This window comes from Oncorhynchus mykiss, unplaced genomic scaffold (assembly GCF_057628025.1).
Source record: "Oncorhynchus mykiss isolate SJ-2025 unplaced genomic scaffold, ASM5762802v1 scaffold103, whole genome shotgun sequence".
Taxonomy (NCBI): Eukaryota; Metazoa; Chordata; class Actinopteri; order Salmoniformes; family Salmonidae; genus Oncorhynchus; species Oncorhynchus mykiss.
The window spans coordinates 228,925-252,500 of NW_028322102.1; positions in this window are offsets into that span (position 1 = coordinate 228,925).

Here is a 23,576-nt window from a genome sequence, read left to right on the forward strand (position 1 = left end):
GCCCTAAATAAACAGAGAACATATCCTCACATATGTCCCTGTGTAGGTATTAATGAAGGTCTCCATGGCCCTAAATAAACAGAGAACATATCCTCACATATGTCCCTGTGTAGGTATTAATGAAGGTCTCCATGGCCCTGAATAAACAGAGAACATATCCTCACATATGTCCCTGTGTAGGTATTAATGAAGGTCTCCATGGCCCTAAATAAACAGAGAACATATCCTCACATATGTCCCTGTGTAGGTATTAATGAAGGTCTCCATTGCCCTAAATAAACAGAGAACATATCCTCGTGTAATTATCATCAAGGGGATCATGACTTAAAAGCCGTTCTCCTTTCATGACTGACTCTCAATGTCACTTCAGCAAAAAAAAAAGTTGATCATAATATATATATTTTTGGTTTGTTTGTTAAAATGCAAAGTCTGAAAATTTAATTACGGCTTCATTTAAAACGTCCACTCCTAGAGGTATCAATGTACGTGGAGAAAAATACTGTCTGTAATATAAAAAAAAATCACAAAAAAACATTTAGATGTTTTAAATGAATTGTTTCTGTGCGTGACTTATATATGGTGCCATACCTTCCACAGTACACAGAGAACATTGAGGCTAAAACAATCTCTCCGGACTTGAGTTTTCCGTGCGAGATACAATATTTCCCTTGACAATGAAAGGTGGAAAATATGATAAATAAAATATTATGGAAATGTGGTTCTAATATTGTATTGTCACAATCAATTTCCCATTACCCATCTCCACTTTTATATATACCATATTAAGTCCTCCTGAAATTCACTTTATGAAGCTAGTGACTCCAGTTTACATTTTAAACTATTCCAGCCTTTTTTTTTCCCCCCTCTCTCCTTCCTCCTGTAATGAAAAGCCCATGGCTATATGGAATGAATTGAGCATTTGACTTTCAATTAGGTTAGTATGTATACAGAGTTGGGCATTTATGTTCGTTCACAGACGAGGAGGCTTGTGGCAGGGACTGATGTAGTGATATTGCGGTGGAACACTACCGTGTGCAAATTGAATTGAAATCATCAAGCAGGGCGGGCCCGATTTAAATGAACTAGCCTGTCACTCCAAGGGGACGGAGAAATGATTGTCATATTTGTCTACAGCCGGGAGTACTGTTATCAAAAGGAATTATTATTATTATTCTATATTCTTTTAAATAACTGCTGTACACATAAAACATGTTTTACATTAGTGGGATAAAAAGCCATCACAGCAGCTGCTGCTTGCCTTGAGATGAACAGTTTTCGTATAGTATGACACCCAGTCAACTCTAGGGCTTGACTTCTCTATTGCAGATAAATTACGTTTCCCCCCCCCCCCCTCCCCCCCCCCCCCCTCCCTTTCTTGCATTGAATGAGTTTCGGAGTGGAGAGGTACACCTAGGGGCGTGTGTTAATTACTCCACTGACACTTCTTTCTCAAGGCAAATATGACGGAAATGAGGGTCATGGACTTCCCATGTAAAAAAATAGGCATTGCTTAATGATGTGAGGCCTGAGTTTAATTCAGCATGCAGGGCGGTGAGAGAGGTGGGAGAGGGAGGGAGGGACGGACGGACGGACGGCTGAAGGAAGTGTGAGTTTCAGCTATATATTCAGAAGATGCGTCAATCCAGCTCCGCGTTGGTTTAAATTCTCTGGTAAGCAAACACTGGGGTGGTTCCGTTGCTGTGAACTTTAACCCCTATGGGTACAGTAAAACAACAAAGGAATTGTTTATTTATAGTAGGTCAGTGCAGTAAGTATGGTAAATGAATCTGCATCAAATATGCATAACGTGGTGAGTTTTGATTGGGGTTTCATTTCGACTGGTGTCAGGGAGTGCCCAGCGTCACCTTTGACCTTTCTAACGAACTTGGCTGATATTTAGTAAAGATCACAGCACTCTTTAATCGCTCTGTCAAGGAGAGGAAAATACGTCCCATTTCTAACTAGTGTCGTCGCTCTGGAAGCAGGACAGCAAAGCCAACACAGGAAACTGAACTGATAATGTTACTGTGTGTGATATCAACATGACAACATGTCACCTGGTACAGGGGGTTTACATGTGTTTAGTCTCAGTTACAATACAACGAGACAACATGTCACCTGGTACAGGGGGTTTTCATGTGTTTAGTCTCAGTTACAATACAACGAGACAACATGTCACCTGGTATAGGAGTTTCATGTTTATGGTCTCAGTTACATTACAACGAGACAATATGACACCTGGTATAGGAGTTTCATGTTCATGGTCTCAGTTACATAACAACGAGACAATATGACACCTGGTACGGGGGGTTTTCATGTGTTTAGTCTCAGTTACAATACAACGAGACAATATGACACCTGGTATAGGAGTTTCATGTTCATGGTCTCAGTTACATTACAACGAGACAATATGACACCTGGTACGGGGGGTTTTCATGTGTTTAGTCTCAGTTACAATACAACGAGACAACATGTCACCTGGTATAGGGGGTTTTCATGCGCACGGTCTCAGTTACAATACAACGAGACAACATGACACCTGGTATAGGAGTTTCATGTTTATGGTCTCAGTTACATTACAATGAGACAACATGTCACCTGGTACAGGGGGTTTTCATGTGTTTAGTCTCAGTTACAATACAACGAGACAACATGTCACCTGGTATAGGAGTTTCATGTTTAGGGTCTCAGTTACAATACAACGAGACAACATGTCACCTGGTACAGGGGGTTTTAATGTGTTTAGTCTCAGTTACAATACAACGAGACAACATGTCACCTGGTATAGGAGTTTCATGTTTAGGGTCTCAGTTACAATACAACGAGACAACATGTCACCTGGTACAGGGGGTTTTCATGTGTTTAGTCTCAGTTACAATACAACGAGACAACATGTCACCTGGTATAGGAGTTTCATGTTTATGGTCTCAGTTACATTACAACGAGACAACATGTCACCTGGTACAGGGGGTTTTCATGTGTTTAGTCTCAGTTACAATACAACGAGACAACATGACACCTGGTACAGGGGGTTTTCATGTGTTTAGTCTCAGTTACAATACAACGAGACAACATGACACCTGGTATAGGAGTTTCATGTTTATGGTCTCAGTTACATTACAACGAGACAACATGTCACCTGGTACAGGGTGTTTTCATGTGTTTAGTCTCAGTTACAATATAATACAAGCCACAGATCAACATAAAGGTATAATGTAATGCTTCATGTTTAAAATTGAAATATGTCCAAGTGTGTAAATGTCTTTGGGAGGAAAAGTAAAGACCATTTCCACAGGCTCTTTCCACATGGAATGATGTGAGTGTGTAAGAAGCATTATGGCAGGATGTTTTTCACAGGTCTCCCCTTACACCAAGAGAGGGCTGGCTGGTGCTAAGTGCTGCCGAGAACAATGACCTTTATTGAAGCACAAGAGGTCAGCAAGACACGGACAGGGGGAAGGAAGACCTGTCAGGTCCACCATCCAGCCTTCCTTTCCAAATCCCTCTTTACTCCATGGGTGGGAGAGGAAGACCTGTCAGGTCCACCATCCAACCTTCCTTTCCAAATCCCTCTTTACTCCATGGGTGGGGGAAGGAAGACCTGCCAGGTCCACCATCCAGCCTTCCTTTCCAAATCCCTCTTTACTCCATGGGTGGGGGAAGAAGACCTGTCAGGTCCACCATCCAGCCTTCCTTTCCAAATCCCTCTTTATTCCATGGGTGGGGAAGAAAGACCTGTCAGGTCCACCATCCAACCTTCCTTTCCAAATCCCTCTTTACTCCATGGGTGGGGAAGGAAGACCTGTCAGGTCCACCATCCAGCCTTCGTTTCCAAATCCCTCTTTACTCCATGGGTGGGGGAGGAAGACCTGTCAGGTCCACCAACCAACCTTCCTTTCCAAATCCCTCTTTACTCCATGGGTGGAGAAGGAAGACCTGTCAGGTCCACCATCCAGCCGTCCTTTCCAAATCCCTCTTTACTCCATGGGTGGGGGAGGAAGACCTGTCAGGTCCACCATCCAGCCTTCCTTTCCTAATCCCTCTTTACTCCATGGGTGGGGGAGGAAGACCTGTCAGGTCCACCATCCAACCTTCCTTTCCAAATCCCTCTTTACTCCATGGGTGGGGGAAGGAAGACCTGCCAGGTCCACCATCCAGCCTTCCTTTCCAAATCCCTCTTTACTCCATGGGTGGGGGAAGAAGACCTGTCAGGTCCACCATCCAGCCTTCCTTTCCAAATCCCTCTTTATTCCATGGGTGGGGAAGAAAGACCTGTCAGGTCCACCATCCAACCTTCCTTTCCAAATCCCTCTTTACTCCATGGGTGGGGAAGGAAGACCTGTCAGGTCCACCATCCAGCCTTCCTTTCCAAATCCCTCTTTACTCCATGGGTGGGGGAGGAAGACCTGTCAGGTCCACCAACCAACCTTCCTTTCCAAATCCCTCTTTACTCCATGGGTGGAGAAGGAAGACCTGTCAGGTCCACCATCCAGCCGTCCTTTCCAAATCCCTCTTTACTCCATGGGTGGGGGAGGAAGACCTGTCAGGTCCACCATCCAGCCTTCCTTTCCTAATCCCTCTTTACTCCATGGGTGGGGGAGGAAGACCTGTCAGGTCCTCCATCCAGCCTTCCTTTCCAAATCCCTCTTTACTCCATGGGTGGGAGAGGAAGACCTGTCAGGTCCACCATCCAACCTTCCTTTCCAAATCCCTCTTTACTCCATGGGTGGGGGAAGGAAGACCTGTCAGGTCCACCATCCAACCTTCCTTTCCAAATCCCTCTTTACTCCATGGGTGGGGAAGAAAGACCTGTCAGGTCCACCATCCAGCCTTCCTTTCCAAATCCCTCTTTACTCCATGGGTGGGAGAGGAAGACCTGTCAGGTCACCATCCAGCCTTCCTTTCCAAATCCCTCTTTACTGCATGGGTGGGAGAGGAAGACCTGTCAGGTCCACCATCCAGCCTTCCTTTCCAAATCCCTCTTTACTCCATGGGTGGGGGAGGAAGACCTGTCAGGTCCACCATCCAGCCTTCCTTTCCAAATCCCTCTTTACTCCATGGGTGGAGAGGAAGACCTGTCAGGTCACCATCCAGCCTTCCTTTCCAAATCCCTCTTTACTCCATGGGTGGGAGAGGAAGACCTGTCAGGTCCACCATCCAACCTTCCTTTCCCAATCCCTCTTTACTCCATGGGTGGGGAAGGAAGACCTGTCAGGTCCACCATCCAGCCTTCCTTTCCAAATCCCTCTTTACTGCATGGGTGGGAGAGGAAGACCTGTCAGGTCCACCATCCAGCCTTCCTTTCCAAATCCCTCTTTACTCCATGGGTGGGGGAGGAAGACCTGTCAGGTCCACCATCCAGCCTTCCTTTCCAAATCCCTCTTTACTCCATGGGTGGGAGAGGAAGACCTGTCAGGTCACCATCCAGCCTTCCTTTCCAAATCCCGCTTTACTCCATGGGTGGGAGAGGAAGACCTGTCAGGTCCACCATCCAGCCTTCCTTTCCAAATCCCTCTTTACTCCATGGGTGGCGAAGGAAGACCTGTCAGGTCCACCATCCAGCCTTCCTTTCCAAATCCCTCTATACTGCATGGGTGGGGGAGGAAGACCTGTCAGGTCCACCATCCAGCCTTCCTTTCCAAATCCCTCTTTACTCCATGGGTGGGAGAGGAAGACCTATGACACCTGGTATAGGAGCTCCTGCTCGTCAATACGGTGAATGGAGAATAAGACAACTTATCTGAATGATACAGGTGAACACTAAACATCTTGTTTATTGTTATAACCCACACAAATTATGTAGCCATTTTTTACATTGTGTCAATTAGGTCTTCCTGATATCATTACTGTCCTGTCCTGTAGGTCTTTTGCTGATATAATTACTGTCCTGTAGGTCTTCCTGATATAATTACTGTCCTGTAGGTCTTCCTGATATAATTACTGTCCTGTAGGTCTTCCTGATATCATTACTGTCCTGTAGGTCTTCCTGATATAATTACTGTCCTGTAGGTCTTCCTGATATCATTACTGTCCTGTAGGTCTTCCTGATATAATTACTGTCCTGTAGGTCTTCTTCATATCATTACTGTCCTGTCCTGTAGGTCTTCCTGATATAATTACTGTCCTGTAGGTCTTCCTGATATAATTACTGTCCTGTAGGTCTTCCTGATATCATTACTGTCCTGTAGGTCTTCCTGATATAATTACTGTCCTGTAGGTCTTCCTGATATAATTACTGTCCTGTAGGTCTTCCTGATATAATTACTGTCCTGTAGGTCTTCCTCATATTATTACTGTCCTGTAGGTCTTCTTGATATCATTACTGTTCTGTCCTATAGGTCTCCTCATGTCATTACTGTCCTGTAGGTCTCCTCATGTCATTACTGTCCTATAGGTCTTCTTGATATCATTACTGTTCTGTCCTGTAGGTCTTCCTCATATTATTACTGTCCTGTAGGTCTTCCTCATATCATTACTGTCCTGTCCTGTAGGTCTTCCTCATATCATTACTGTCCTGTAGGTCTTCCTCATATCATTACTGTCCTGTAGGTCTTCCTCATATCATTACTGTCCTGTAGGTCTTCCTGATATCATTACTGTCCTGTAGGTCTTCTTCATATCATTACTGTCCTGTAGGTCTTCTTGCTATCATCACTGTTATGTCCTATAGGTCTTCCTCATATCATTACTGTCCTGTAGGTCTTCTTGATATCATTACTGTTCTGTCCTATAGGTCTTCCTCATATCAATACTGTCCTGTAGGTCTTCCTCATATCATTACTGTCCTGTCCTGTAGGTCTTCCTGATATCATTACTGTCCTGTAGGTCTTCCTGATATCATTACTGTCCTGTAGGTCTTCCTGATATCATTACTGTCCTGTAGGTCTTCTTCATATCATTACTGTCCTGTCCTGTAGGTCTTCCTGATATCATTACTGTCCTGTAGGTCTTCTTCATATCATTACTGTCCTGTAGGTCTTCCTGATATCATTACTGTCCTGTAGGTCTTGTTCATATCATTACTGTCCTGTAGGTCTTCCTCATGTCATTACTGTCCTGTCCTGTAGGTCTTCCTGATATCATTACTGTCCTGTAGGTCTTCCTGATATCATTACTGTCCTGTAGGTCTTCCTCATGTCATTACTGTCCTGTAGGTCTTCCTCATATTATTACTGTCCTGTAGGTCTTCCTGATATCATTACTGTCCAGTAGGTCTTCCTCATGTCATTACTGTCCTGTAGGTCTTCCTCATATCATTACTGTCCTGTAGGTCTTCCTGATATCATTACTGTCCTGTAGGTCTCCTCATGTCATTACTGTCCTGTAGGTCTTCTTCATATCATTACTGTCCTGTAGGTCTCCTCATGTCATTACTGTCCTGTCCTGTAGGTCTTCCTGATATCATTACTGTCCTGTCCTGTAGGTCTTCCTGATATCATTACTGTCCTGTAGGTCTTCCTGATATCAATACTGTCCTGTAGGTCTTCTTCATATCATTACTGTCCTGTCCTGTAGGTCTTCCTGATATTATTACTGTCCTGTAGGTCTTCTTCATATCATTACTGTCCTGTAGGTCTTCCTGATATCATTACTGTCCTGTAGGTCTTCTTCATATCATTACTGTCCTGTAGGTCTTCCTCATGTCATTACTGTCCTGTCCTGTAGGTCTTCCTGATATCATTACTGTCCTGTAGGTCTTCCTGATATCATTACTGTCCTGTAGGTCTTCCTCATGTCATTACTGTCCTGTAGGTCTTCCTCATATTATTACTGTCCTGTAGGTCTTCCTCATATCATTACTGTCCTGTAGGTCTTCCTCATGTCATTACTGTCCTGTAGGTCTTCCTCATATCATTACTGTCCTGTAGGTCTTCCTGATATCATTACTGTCCTGTAGGTCTCCTCATGTCATTACTGTCCTGTAGGTCTTCTTCATATCATTACTGTCCTGTAGGTCTCCTCATGTCATTACTGTCCTGTCCTGTAGGTCTTCCTGATATCATTACTGTCCTGTAGGTCTTCTTCATATCATTACTGTCCTGTAGGTCTTCCTGATATCATTACTGTCCTGTAGGTCTTCCTGATATCATTACTGTCCTGTAGGTCTTCCTCATGTCATTACTGTCCTGTAGGTCTTCCTCATATTATTACTGTCCTGTAGGTCTTCCTCATGTCATTACTGTCCTGTAGGTCTTCCTCAAATTATTACTGTCCTGTAGGTCTTCCTCATGTCATTACTGTCCTGTAGGTCTTCCTCATGTCATTACTGTCCTGTAGGTCTTCCTCATGTCATTACTGTCCTGTAGGTCTTCCTCATATCAATACTGTCCTGTAGGTCTTCCTCATATCATTACTGTCCTGTAGGTCTTCCTCATATCATTACTGTCCTGTAGGTCTTCCTCATATCATTACTGTCCTGTAGGTCTTCTTCATATCATTACTGTCCTGTAGGTCTTCCTCATATCATTACTGTCCTGTAGGTCTTCTTGATATCATTACTGTTCTGTCCTGTAGGTCTTCCTCATATTATTACTGTCTTGTAGGTCTTCCTCATATCATTATTGTCCTGTCCTGTAGGTCTCCTCATGTCATTACTGTCCTGTAGGTCTTCTTCATATCATTACTGTCCTGTAGGTCTTCTTGATATCATCACTGTTATGTCCTATAGGTCTTCCTCATATCATTACTGTCCTGTAGGTCTTCTTGATATCATTACTGTTCTGTCCTATAGGTCTTCCTCATATCAATACTGTCCTGTAGGTCTTCCTCATATCATTACTGTCCTGTCTTGTAGGTCTTCCTGATATCATTACTGTCCTGTAGGTCTTCCTGATATCATTACTGTCCTGTAGGTCTTCTTCATATCATTACTGTCCTGTCCTGTAGGTCTTCCTGATATCATTACTGTCCTGTAGGTCTTCTTCATATCATTACTGTCCTGTAGATCTTCCTGATATCATTACTGTCCTGTAGGTCTTCTTCATATCATTACTGTCCTGTAGGTCTTCCTCATGTCATTACTGTCCTGTCCTGTAGGTCTTCCTGATATCATTACTGTCCTGTAGGTCTTCCTGATATCATTACTGTCCTGTAGGTCTTCCTCATGTCATTACTGTCCTGTAGGTCTTCCTCATATTATTACTGTCCTGTAGGTCTTCCTCATATCATTACTGTCCTGTAGCTCTCCTCATGTCATTACTGTCCTGTCCTGTAGGTCTTCCTGATATCATTACTGTCCTGTAGGTCTTCTTCATATCATTACTGTCCTGTAGGTCTTCCTGATATCATTACTGTCCTGTAGGTCTTCCTCATGTCATTACTGTCCTGTAGGTCTTCCTCATATTATTACTGTCCTGTAGGTCTTCCTCATGTCATTACTGTCCTGTAGGTCTTCCTCATATTATTACTGTCCTGTAGGTCTTCCTCATGTCATTACTGTCCTGTAGGTCTTCCTCATGTCATTACTGTCCTGTAGGTCTTCCTCATGTCATTACTGTCCTGTAGGTCTTCCTCATATCAATACTGTCCTGTAGGTCTTCCTCATATCATTACTGTCCTGTAGGTCTTCCTCATATCATTACTGTCCTGTAGGTCTTCCTCATATCATTACTGTCCTGTAGGTCTTCTTCATATCATTACTGTCCTGTAGGTCTTCCTCATATCATTACTGTCCTGTAGGTCTTCTTGATATCATTACTGTTCTGTCCTGTAGGTCTTCCTCATATTATTACTGTCCTGTAGGTCTTCCTCATATCATTACTGTCCTGTCCTGTAGGTCTCCTCATGTCATTACTGTCCTGTAGGTCTTCTTCATATCATTACTGTCCTGTAGGTCTTCTTGATATCATCACTGTTATGTCCTATAGGTCTTCCTCATATCATTACTGTCCTGTAGGTCTTCTTGATATCATTACTGTTCTGTCCTATAGGTCTTCCTCATATCAATACTGTCCTGTAGGTCTTCCTCATATCATTACTGTCCTGTCTTGTAGGTCTTCCTGATATCATTACTGTCCTGTAGGTCTTCCTGATATCATTACTGTCCTGTAGGTCTTCTTCATATCATTACTGTCCTGTCCTGTAGGTCTTCCTGATATCATTACTGTCCTGTAGGTCTTCTTCATATCATTACTGTCCTGTAGGTCTTCCTGATATCATTACTGTCCTGTAGGTCTTCTTCATATCATTACTGTCCTGTAGGTCTTCCTCATGTCATTACTGTCCTGTCCTGTAGGTCTTCCTGATATCATTACTGTCCTGTAGGTCTTCCTGATATCATTACTGTCCTGTAGGTCTTCCTCATGTCATTACTGTCCTGTAGGTCTTCCTCATATTATTACTGTCCTGTAGGTCTTCCTCATATCATTACTGTCCTGTAGGTCTTCCTCATGTCATTACTGTCCTGTAGGTCTTCCTCATATCATTACTGTCCTGTAGGTCTTCCTGATATCGTTACTGTCCTGTAGGTCTCCTCATGTCATTACTGTCCTGTAGGTCTTCTTCATATCATTACTGTCCTGTAGGTCTCCTCATGTCATCACTGTCCTGTCCTGTAGGTCTTCCTGATATCATTACTGTCCTGTAGGTCTTCTTCATATCATTACTGTCCTGTAGGTCTTCCTGATATCATTACTGTCCTGTAGGTCTTCCTGATATCATTACTGTCCTGTAGGTCTTCCTCATGTCATTACTGTCCTGTAGGTCTTCCTCATATTATTACTGTCCTGTAGGTCTTCCTCATGTCATTACTGTCCTGTAGGTCTTCCTCATATTATTACTGTCCTGTAGGTCTTCCTCATGTCATTACTGTCCTGTAGGTCTTCCTCATGTCATTACTGTGCTGTAGGTCTTCCTCATGTCATTACTGTCCTTTAGGTCTTTCTCATATCAATACTGTCCTGTAGGTCTTCCTCATATCATTACTGTCCTGTAGGTCTTCCTCATATCATTACTGTCCTGTAGGTCTTCCTCATATCATTACTGTCCTGTAGGTCTTCTTCATATCATTACTGTCCTGTAGGTCTTCATCATATCATTACTGTCCTGTAGGTCTTCTTGATATCATTACTGTTCTGTCCTGTAGGTCTTCCTCATATTATTACTGTCCTGTAGGTCTTCCTCATATCATTACTGTCCTGTCCTGCAGGTCTCCTCATGTCATTACTGTCCTGTAGGTCTTCTTCATATCATTACTGTCCTGTAGGTCTTCTTGATATCATCACTATTATGTCCTATAGGTCTTCCTCATATCATTACTGTCCTGTAGGTCTTCTTGATATCATTACTGTTCTGTCCTATAGGTCTTCCTCATATCAATACTGTCCTGTAGGTCTTCCTCATATCATTACTGTCCTGTCCTGTAGGTCTTCCTGATATCATTACTGTCCTGTAGGTCTTCCTGATATCATTACTGTCCTGTAGGTCTTCTTCATATCATTACTGTCCTGTCCTGTAAGTCTTCCTGATATCATTACTGTCCTGTAGGTCTTCTTCATATCATTACTGTCCTGTAGGTCTTCCTGATATCATTACTATCCTGTAGGTCTTCTTCATATCATTACTGTCCTGTAGGTCTTCCTCATGTCATTACTGTCCTGTCCTGTAGGTCTTCCTGATATCATTACTGTCCTGTAGGTCTTCCTGATATCATTACTGTCCTGTAGGTCTTCCTCATGTCATTACTGTCCTGTAGGTCTTACTCATATTATTACTGTCCTGTAGGTCTTCCTCATATCATTACTGTCCTGTAGGTCTTCCTCATGTCATTACTGTCCTGTAGGTCTTCCTCATATCATTACTGTCCTGTAGGTCTTCCTGATATCATTACTGTCCTGTAGGTCTCCTCATGTCATTACTGTCCTGTAGGTCTTCTTCATATCATTACTGTCCTGTAGGTCTCCTCATGTCATTACTGTCCTGTCCTGTAGGTCTTCCTGATATCATTACTGTCCTGTAGGTCTTCTTCATATCATTACTGTCCTGTAGGTCTTCCTGATATCATTACTGTCCTGTAGGTCTTCCTGATATCATTACTGTCCTGTAGGTCTTCCTCATGTCATTACTGTCCTGTAGGTCTTCCTCATATTATTACTGTCCTGTAGGTCTTCCTCATGTCATTACTGTCCTGTAGGTCTTCCTCATATTATTACTGTCCTGTAGGTCTTCCTCATGTCATTACTGTCCTGTAGGTCTTCCTCATGTCATTACTGTCCTGTAGGTCTTCCTCATGTCATTACTGTCCTGTAGGTCTTCCTCATATCAATACTGTCCTGTAGGTCTTCCTCATATCATTACTGTCCTGTAGGTCTTCCTCATATCATTACTGTCCTGTAGGTCTTCCTCATATCATTACTGTCCTGTAGGTCTTCTTCATATCATTACTGTCCTGTAGGTCTTCCTCATATCATTACTGTCCTGTAGGTCTTCTTGATATCATTACTGTTCTGTCCTGTAGGTCTTCCTCATATTATTACTGTCCTGTAGGTCTTCCTCATATCATTACTGTCCTGTCCTGTAGGTCTCCTCATGTCATTACTGTCCTTTAGGTCTTCTTCATATCATTACTGTCCTGTAGGTCTTCTTGATATCATCACTGTTATGTCCTATAGGTCTTCCTCATATCATTACTGTCCTGTAGGTCTTCTTGATATCATTACTGTTCTGTCCTATAGGTCTTCCTCATATCAATACTGTCCTGTAGGTCTTCCTCATATCATTACTGTCCTGTAGGTCTTCTTCATATCATTACTGTCCTGTCCTGTAGGTCTTCCTGATATCATTACTGTCCTGTAGGTCTTCTTCATATCATTACTGTCCTGTAGGTCTTCCTGATATCATTACTGTCCTGTAGGTCTTCTTCATATCATTACTGTCCTGTAGGTCTTCCTGATATCATTACTGTCCTGTAGGTCTTCCTGATATCATTACTGTCCTGTAGGTCTTCCTCATGTCATTACTGTCCTGTAGGTCTTCCTCATATTATTACTGTCCTGTAGGTCTTCCTCATGTCATTACTGTCCTGTAGGTCTTCCTCATATTATTACTGTCCTGTAGGTCTTCCTCATGTCATTACTGTCCTGTAGGTCTTCCTCATGTCATTACTGTCCTGTAGGTCTTCCTCATGTCATTACTGTCCTGTAGGTCTTCCTCATATCAATACTGTCCTGTAGGTCTTCCTCATATCATTACTGTCCTGTAGGTCTTCCTCATATCATTACTGTCCTGTAGGTCTTCCTCATATCATTACTGTCCTGTAGGTCTTCTTCATATCATTACTGTCCTGTAGGTCTTCCTCATATCATTACTGTCCTGTAGGTCTTCTTGATATCATTACTGTTCTGTCCTGTAGGTCTTCCTCATATTATTACTGTCCTGTAGGTCTTCCTCATATCATTACTGTCCTGTCCTGTAGGTCTCCTCATGTCATTACTGTCCTTTAGGTCTTCTTCATATCATTACTGTCCTGTAGGTCTTCTTGATATCATCACTGTTATGTCCTATAGGTCTTCCTCATATCATTACTGTCCTGTAGGTCTTCTTGATATCATTACTGTTCTGTCCTATAGGTCTTCCTCATATCAATACTGTCCTGTAGGTCTTCCTCATATCATTACTGTCCTGTAGGTCTTCTTCATATCATTACTGTCCTGTCCTGTAGGTCTTCCTGATATCATTACTGTCCTGTAGGTCTTCTTCATATCATTACTGTCCTGTAGGTCTTCCTGATATCATTACTGTCCTGTAGGTCTTCTTCATATCATTACTGTCCTGTAGGTCTTCCTGATATCATTACTGTCCTGTAGGTCTTCTTCATATCATTACTGTCCTGTAGGTCTTCCTCATGTCATTACTGTCCTGTCCTGTAGGTCTTCCTGATATCATTACTGTCCTGTAGGTCTTCCTCATGTCATTACTGTCCTGTAGGTCTTACTCATATTATTACTGTCCTGTAGGTCTTCCTCATATCATTACTGTCCTGTAGGTCTTCCTCATGTCATTACTGTCCTGTAGGTCTTCCTCATATCATTACTGTCCTGTAGGTCTTCCTGATATCATTACTGTCCTGTAGGTCTCCTCATGTCATTACTGTCCTGTAGGTCTTCTTCATATCATTCCTGTCCTGTAGGTCTCCTCATGTCATTACTGTCCTGTCCTGTAGGTCTTCCTGATATCATTACTGTCCTGTAGGTCTTCTTCATATCATTACTGTCCTGTAGGTCTTCCTGATATCATTACTGTCCTGTAGGTCTTCCTGATATCATTACTGTCCTGTAGGTCTTCCTCATGTCATTACTGTCCTGTAGGTCTTCCTCATATTATTACTGTCCTGTAGGTCTTCCTCATGTCATTACTGTCCTGTAGGTCTTCCTCATATTATTACTGTCCTGTAGGTCTTCCTCATGTCATTACTGTCCTGTAGGTCTTCCTCATGTCATTACTGTCCTGTAGGTCTTCCTCATGTCATTACTGTCCTGTAGGTCTTCCTCATATCAATACTGTCCTGTAGGTCTTCCTCATATCATTACTGTCCTGTAGGTCTTCCTCATATCATTACTGTCCTGTAGGTCTTCCTCATATCATTACTGTCCTGTAGGTCTTCTTCATATCATTACTGTCCTGTAGGTCTTCCTCATATCATTACTGTCCTGTAGGTCTTCTTGATATCATTACTGTTCTGTCCTGTAGGTCTTCCTCATATTATTACTGTCCTGTAGGTCTTCCTCATATCATTACTGTCCTGTCCTGTAGGTCTCCTCATGTCATTACTGTCCTTTAGGTCTTCTTCATATCATTACTGTCCTGTAGGTCTTCTTGATATCATCACTGTTATGTCCTATAGGTCTTCCTCATATCATTACTGTCCTGTAGGTCTTCTTGATATCATTACTGTTCTGTCCTATAGGTCTTCCTCATATCAATACTGTCCTGTAGGTCTTCCTCATATCATTACTGTCCTGTAGGTCTTCTTCATATCATTACTGTCCTGTCCTGTAGGTCTTCCTGATATCATTACTGTCCTGTAGGTCTTCTTCATATCATTACTGTCCTGTAGGTCTTCCTGATATCATTACTGTCCTGTAGGTCTTCTTCATATCATTACTGTCCTGTAGGTCTTCCTGATATCATTACTGTCCTGTAGGTCTTCTTCATATCATTACTGTCCTGTAGGTCTTCCTCATGTCATTATTGTCCTGTCCTGTAGGTCTTCCTGATATCATTACTGTCCTGTAGGTCTTCCTGATATCATTACTGTCCTGTAGGTCTTCCTCATGTCATTACTGTCCTGTAGGTCTTCCTCATATTATTACTGTCCTGTAGGTCTTCCTCATGTCATTACTGTCCTGTAGGTCTTCCTCATATCATTACTGTCCTGTAGGTCTTCCTGATATCATTACTGTCCTGTAGGTCTCCTCATGTCATTACTGTCCTGTAGGTCTTCTTCATATCATTACTGTCCTGTAGGTCTCCTCATGTCATTACTGTCCTGTCCTGTAGGTCTTCCTGATATCATTACTGTCCTGTAGGTCTTCTTCATATCATTACTGTCCTGTAGGTCTTCCTGATATCATTACTGTCCTGTAGGTCTTCCTGATATCATTACTGTCCTGTAGGTCTTCCTCATGTCATTACTGTCCTGTAGGTCTTCCTCATATTATTACTGTCCTGTAGGTCTTCCTCATGTCATTACTGTCCTGTAGGTCTTCCTCATATTATTACTGTCCTGTAGGTCTTCCTCATGTCATTACTGTCCTGTAGGTCTTCCTCATGTCATTACTGTCCTGTAGGTCTTCCTCATGTCATTACTGTCCTGTAGGTCTTCCTCATATCAATACTGTCCTGTAGGTCTTCCTCATATCATTACTGTCCTGTAGGTCTTCCTCATATCATTACTGTCCTGTAGGTCTTCCTCATATCATTACTGTCCTGTAGGTCTTCTTCATATCATTACTGTCCTGTAGGTCTTCCTCATATCATTACTGTCCTGTAGGTCTTCTTGATATCATTACTGTTCTGTCCTGTAGGTCTTCCTCATATTATTACTGTCCTGTAGGTCTTCCTCATATCATTACTGTCCTGTCCTGTAGGTCTCCTCATGTCATTACTGTCCTTTAGGTCTTCTTCATATCATTACTGTCCTGTAGGTCTTCTTGATATCATCACTGTTATGTCCTATAGGTCTTCCTCATATCATTACTGTCCTGTAGGTCTTCTTGATATCATTACTGTTCTGTCCTATAGGTCTTCCTCATATCAATACTGTCCTGTAGGTCTTCCTCATATCATTACTGTCCTGTAGGTCTTCTTCATATCATTACTGTCCTGTCCTGTAGGTCTTCCTGATATCATTACTGTCCTGTAGGTCTTCTTCATATCATTACTGTCCTGTAGGTCTTCCTGATATCATTACTGTCCTGTAGGTCTTCTTCATATCATTACTGTCCTGTAGGTCTTCCTGATATCATTACTGTCCTGTAGGTCTTCTTCATATCATTACTGTCCTGTAGGTCTTCCTCATGTCATTACTGTCCTGTCCTGTAGGTCTTCCTGATATCATTACTGTCCTGTAGGTCTTCCTGATATCATTACTGTCCTGTAGGTCTTCCTCATGTCATTACTGTCCTGTAGGTCTTCCTCATATTATTACTGTCCTGTAGGTCTTCCTCATGTCATTACTGTCCTGTAGGTCTTCCTCATATCATTACTGTCCTGTAGGTCTTCCTGATATCATTACTGTCCTGTAGGTCTCCTCATGTCATTACTGTCCTGTAGGTCTTCTTCATATCATTACTGTCCTGTAGGTCTCCTCATGTCATTACTGTCCTGTCCTGTAGGTCTTCCTGATATCATTACTGTCCTGTAGGTCTTCTTCATATCATTACTGTCCTGTAGGTCTTCCTGATATCATTACTGTCCTGTAGGTCTTCCTGATATCATTACTGTCCTGTAGGTCTTCCTCATGTCATTACTGTCCTGTAGGTCTTCCTCATATTATTACTGTCCTGTAGGTCTTCCTCATGTCATTACTGTCCTGTAGGTCTTCCTCATATTATTACTGTCCTGTAGGTCTTCCTCATGTCATTACTGTCCTGTAGGTCTTCCTCATGTCATTACTGTCCTGTAGGTCTTCCTCATGTCATTACTGTCCTGTAGGTCTTCCTCATATCAATACTGTCCTGTAGGTCTTCCTCATATCATTACTGTCCTGTAGGTCTTCCTCATATCATTACTGTCCTGTAGGTCTTCCTCATATCATTACTGTCCTGTAGGTCTTCTTCATATCATTACTGTCCTGTAGGTCTTCCTCATATCATTACTGTCCTGTAGGTCTTCTTGATATCATTACTGTCCTGTAGGTCTCCTCATGTCATTACTGTTCTGTCCTGTAGGTCTTCCTCATATTATTACTGTCCTGTAGGTCTTCCTCATATCATTACTGTCCTGTCCTGTAGGTCTTCCTCATATCATTACTGTCCTGTCCTGTAGGTCTTCCTCATAATATTACTGTCCTGTAGGTCTTCCTCATATTATTACTGTCCTGTAGGTCTTCCTCATATCAATACTGTCCTGTAGGTCTTCCTCATATCATTACTGTCCTGTAATTCTCCTCATGTCATTACTTTCAAGTGAGAGCTGATACGTTGTCGTGTGAGCGTGTTTGTGTGTGTTTTCGTGCGTGTTGGTGCGTGTGTGTGAGTATGATTGTGTGTGTGAGTGTCTGTGTTTGTGTGTGCATGCATACTGTGTCCGTGTGTGTGTGTGTGTGTGTGTGTGTGTGTGTGTGTGTGTGTGTGTGTGTGTGTGTGTGTGTGTGTGTGTGTGTGTGTGTGTGTGTGTGTGTGTGTGTGTGTGTGTTAAGAACAGAGAGGAGGGTTGGGCAGCCTGTCATATTACGGCTACCCAGGGATGTTTTCTAACTACTCACTGTGACCAACAGACTCCACTGCTCTGTGTGTTCTGTTGTGGGCTGCATGAAGACAGTGTTATGAACATAAAGACACTGTTATGAACATAGAGACAGTGTTACGAATATGAAGACAGTGTTACGAACATAGAGACAGTGTTATAAACATAGACACAGTGTTAGACAGTGTTATGAACATAGAGAAAGTGTTATGAACATAAAGACAGTGTTATAAACATAAAGACAGTGTTATAAACATAGAGGCAGTGTTACAAACATAGAGAGTGTTAGACAGTGTTATGAACATAAAGACAGTGTTATGAACATAAAGACAGTGTTATGAACATAAAGACAGTGTTATAAACATAAAGACAGTGTTATGAACATAGAGACAGTGTTACAAACATAGGGACAGTGTTATAAACATAGAGACAGTGTTATAAACATAGAGACAGTGTTATGAACATAGAGACAGTGTTATGAACATAGAGACAGTGTTATGAACATAGAGACAGTGTTATGAACATAGAGACAGTGTTATGAACATAGAGACAGTGTTATGAACATAGAGACAGTGTTATAAACATAAAGACAGTGTTATGAACATAGAGACAGTGTTATGAACATAGAGACAGTGTTATAAACATAGAGACAGTGTTATGAACATAGAGACAGTGTTATGAACATAGAGACAGTGTTATGAACATAGAGGCAGTGTTATGAACATAAAGACATTGTTATGAACATAAAGACAGTGTTATGAACATAAAGACAGTGTTACGAACATGAAGACAGTGTTACGAACATAGAGACAGTGTTAGACAGTGTTATGAACATAGGGACAGTGTTATGAACATAGAGACAGTGTTATAAACATAGAGACAGTGTTATGAACATAGAGACAGTGTTATGAACATAGAGACAGTGTTATGAACATAGAGACAGTGTTATAAACATAAAGACAGTGTTATGAACATAGAGACAGTGTTATGAACATAGAGGCAGTGTTATGAACATAAAGACATTGTTATGAACATAAAGACAGTGTTATGAACATAAAGACAGTGTTACGAACATGAAGACAGTGTTACGAACATAGAGACAGTGTTATAAACATAGACACAGTGTTAGACAGTGTTACGAACATAGAGAAAGTGTTATGAACATAAAGACAGTGTTATGAACATAGAGACAGTGTTATGAACATAAAGACATTATTATCAACATAAAGACAGTGTTATGAACATAAAGACAGTGTTACGAACATGAAGACAGTGTTATGAACATAGAGACAGTGTTATAAACATAGAGACAGTGTTATGAACATAAAGACAGTGTTATGAACATAAAGACAGTGTTATAAACATAAAGACAGTGTTATGAACATAGAGACAGTGTTATAAACATAGAGACAGTGTTATAAACATAGAGACAGTGTTATGAACATAAAGACAGTGTTATAAACATAGAGACAGTGTTATGAACATAGAGACAGTGTTATGAACATAGAGACAGTGTAATGAACATAGAGACAGTGTTATGAACATAGAGACAGTGTTATAAACATAGAGACAGTGTTATAAACATAGAGACAGTGTTATGAACATAGAGACAGTGTTATAAACATAGAGACAGTGTTATGAACATAGAGACAGTGTTATGAACATAGATACAGTGTAATGAACATAGAGACAGTGTTATGAACATAAAGACAGTGTTATGAACATAGAGACAGTGTTATGAACATAAAGACAGTGTTATGAACATAAAGACAGTGTTATAAACATAGAGACAGTGTTATGAACATAGAGACAGTGTTATGAACATAGAGACAGTGTTATGAACATAGAGACAGTGTTATGAACATAAAGACAGTGTTATGAACATAAAGACAGTGTTATGAACATAAAGACAGTGTTATGAACATAAAGACAGTGTTATGAACATAAAGACAGTGTTATGAACATAAAGACAGTGTTATAAACATAGAGACAGTGTTATGAACATAAAGACAGTGTTATGAACATAAAGACAGTGTTATAAACATAGAGACAGTGTTATGAACATAAAGACAGTGTTATGAACATAAAGACAGTGTTATAAACATAGAGACAGTGTTATGAACATAGAGACAGTGTTATGAACATAAAGACAGTGTTATGAACATAGAGACAGTGTTATGAACATAAAGACAGTGTTATGAACATAGAGACAGTGTTATGAACATAAAGACAGTGTTATGAACATAGAGACAGTGTTATGAACATAACATTCCTTTTTAGAACTGTTTTCTTTCACCGCGCCAAAAACAACAGTCTGCCTGCCAACTCGTTGTGTTGACGAGGTTCCCATGGCAACCCAGTACGGCCAATAAGAGTCTAAATGTAAATCTGTTGTGTTTTAATTCAGGGATATGGCCTTAAGAAACGGACCAAACTAAATAAACCACTAGTGGACAGGAATGGCAGGACTACAGGGACACATACGTACAGAGTCATTCAGCAGACATAGTGGGTTAGTTGTTGTACAGTAGTTTAACTGTACGTGGCTTAAACCCGTCAAAAGTATACAAGTATAAGATCGCAAAGACAAAGATCAATTATGACGACTCGTAAAAATCCCAATACTCCAAAAAGGTAAAAAGGTAACCATAACAACGTAGAAGTAGAAGGTCAGGATAAGATTGTTAGAATGTGATAAATCCTCTTCGGGCAAGTACTCGGTGTTTCCTCGAGAGGTGTCCATGCAAATGTGGAAGTTCCACAACAATCACACAACGGAGGGGAAGACCAAACTAAACCAATAAACGCTTTGGGTGGGAGGCAGGTGTCAGTTTAAATGCACGGAGCACCAGAAAATGCCCCCCTCTGCCCCCCCAAAAAAACTCAGGCTTCAAACTTGTACGCCACATTCCCACTCAACCCAACTAGATTGCCTGTCACATCTGACACAGCTCGTCAAGAGTTCTCCTTCACTGCTCATGGGCAACACAGAGGGTCAAAAGACCAAGTACAATGGCCCAACCCTCTTATTTTCGTCTTGCGAGCAGCAGATATTGAACTCGTGAAATGACAGGAGAGCGTTGTGGTAAAATAGCTGCCATAGAAACAGACGCTGCCCAATGACCGTTCAGTCAGAGGGAAGAACAAAAAACAGCCCTGCCTTTCTTAGTCAGATGTCAAGGTCCTGGATCATGTCAAGGTCCTGGATCATGTCAAGGTCCTGGATCATGCTCTGACATTCTGAACAAGCTTAAGGCCAAGAGACGAATGAATTCAACCGTTGTCCCCTTTTTCTGGGGATTTTTTTTTTAGGTTTGAGATAGTTATTCAAATACAATGCCATCATTGTATTTATGTGAAGGTTCAACATAACTGTATTTTATGATATATATATATTTTCTTACATGTTTGAAAAATAGAAATAGTGGAAACATTTCCTAATGTCTGTTAATTAAGGTGACCTGACATGACCAGCGTTGAAACAGGCCTTGTTGTTTCCCCTTCCAGCCTGCCACGGTGTGGATGTCACAACACACTGGATGGTGGAACACTGTGGCAGCAGGCCAGTCGGTTCAACCTGTATTCTCCTTGCTCTCGTCCACCGGAAGAAAACAATTAAACTGTCAAAACATGGGAATTGTCCTGTCAACAACAACAACAACAAGAAAACAATATGGCTCTACATCCACAAGCAGCATCAGATATATCATATCTAAGTCTAAGCATTTCCCTCAACCTGTAATTCCATGGTTGGGACCGGACCACTGGACCATTGTGATATGCTGTCTGAAGGACAACTAGGGGGGGGGGGGGGGGTCAGCGACGCTCCAAAGGCCGAATGTGGCATTTCAGAGACAGACATTAATGAACAATAGCGGCCATTTGTTATAGAAGGAAAGGTTGTTGAGTGGTAGGTCCCTGCCTTCAGATTCAGGGCAGACCCCACTCTAAAGGCGGACGATTCATACCATGGCCTCTAAACACAGACTGCTGAATAACAGGATACTACTGGAGCAAAAAATACTGTATTTAAAAATATATATATATATATATATATGTTACAATAACTAAATTGAGGTTTGCTCAGACAATCTTTATAATTACAAATGAGAATTGTAGCGATGGTACATCTGTTGATCTGAACACATTGTGGTGTTGCTCGAGCCAAAAGGGCAGGACAGTAAACTACACAGGCCTTGACCAACTTAACAAGGGACTGATTCTTCTCTTCCTCTGACTGGTCAGATTAAGACACTGCTGCATCACTACGGTGCTGATAATATGAATAACAACAGTTACACACACACAACACAACATGACAACTACAACTACACACAACACAACACAACATGACAACTACAACTACACACACACACCATAACAATTATAACTACACACACAACAATTATAACTACACTCAACACAACATGACAACTACAACTACACACACACAACACAACACATCAATTATAACTACACACAACATAACATGACAGTTATAACTACACACAACACATCAATTATAACTACACACAACATAACATGACAGTTATAACTACACACAACACAACAATTATAACTACACACAACACAACAATTATAACTACACACACAACACAACAATTATAACTACACACACAACACAACAATTATAACTACACACACAACACAACAATTATAACTACACACAAAACTCAACATAACAATTATAACTACACACACACCATAACAATTATAACTACACACACAACATGACAACTACAGCTACACACACCATAATAATAATAAATTCACACACAACACAACATGACAACTACACACACAACACAACATGACAACTACAACTACACACACACCATAACAATTATAACTACACACACAACACAACAATTATAACTACACACAACACAACAATTATAACTACACACACAACACAACAATTATAACTACACACTACACAACAATTATAATTAAACACACAACACAACATAAGAATTATAACTACACACACACACCATACTGTAACAATTGTAGCTACACACAACACAACATAGCAATTACAGCTACACAAAACACAATATAACAATGTTACATACACAAACAGCCAAGACAAAGCCAAGACAAAGCCAAGATAAAGCCAAGACACAGCCAAGACAGCCAAGACACAGCCAAGACAAAGCCAAGACAAAGCCAAGACAAAGCCAAGACAAAGCCAAGACAAAGCCAAGACACAGCCAAGACACAGCCAAGACAAAGCCAAGGCAAAGCCAAGACAAAGCCAAGACAAAGCCAAGACAAAGCCAAGACACAGCCAAGACACAGCCAAGACAAAGCCAAGGCAAAGCCAAGACAAAGCCAAGACAAAGCCAAGACACAGCCAAGACACAGCCAAGACAGCCAAGACACAGCCAAGACACAGCCAAGACAGATGCTCCTGAGCCTCATATCAGTACATTAAGTTAGAAGACAGATATTAATGCCACTGTGGTTTAAAGGGGTTATAACCTATACACACACACATGAATGGAGACTAAAGACAGGCCTCATGTTGCCTTAAGTCCTGCCCAGGTAGTACAATGACTTAAGACATCCCACGACAAAACTGTCCGGTAGCCCACTAGCTCACACCTTGATAACTCTGCTGGGTAATCTGCCTCTGCACATGTCAGCGT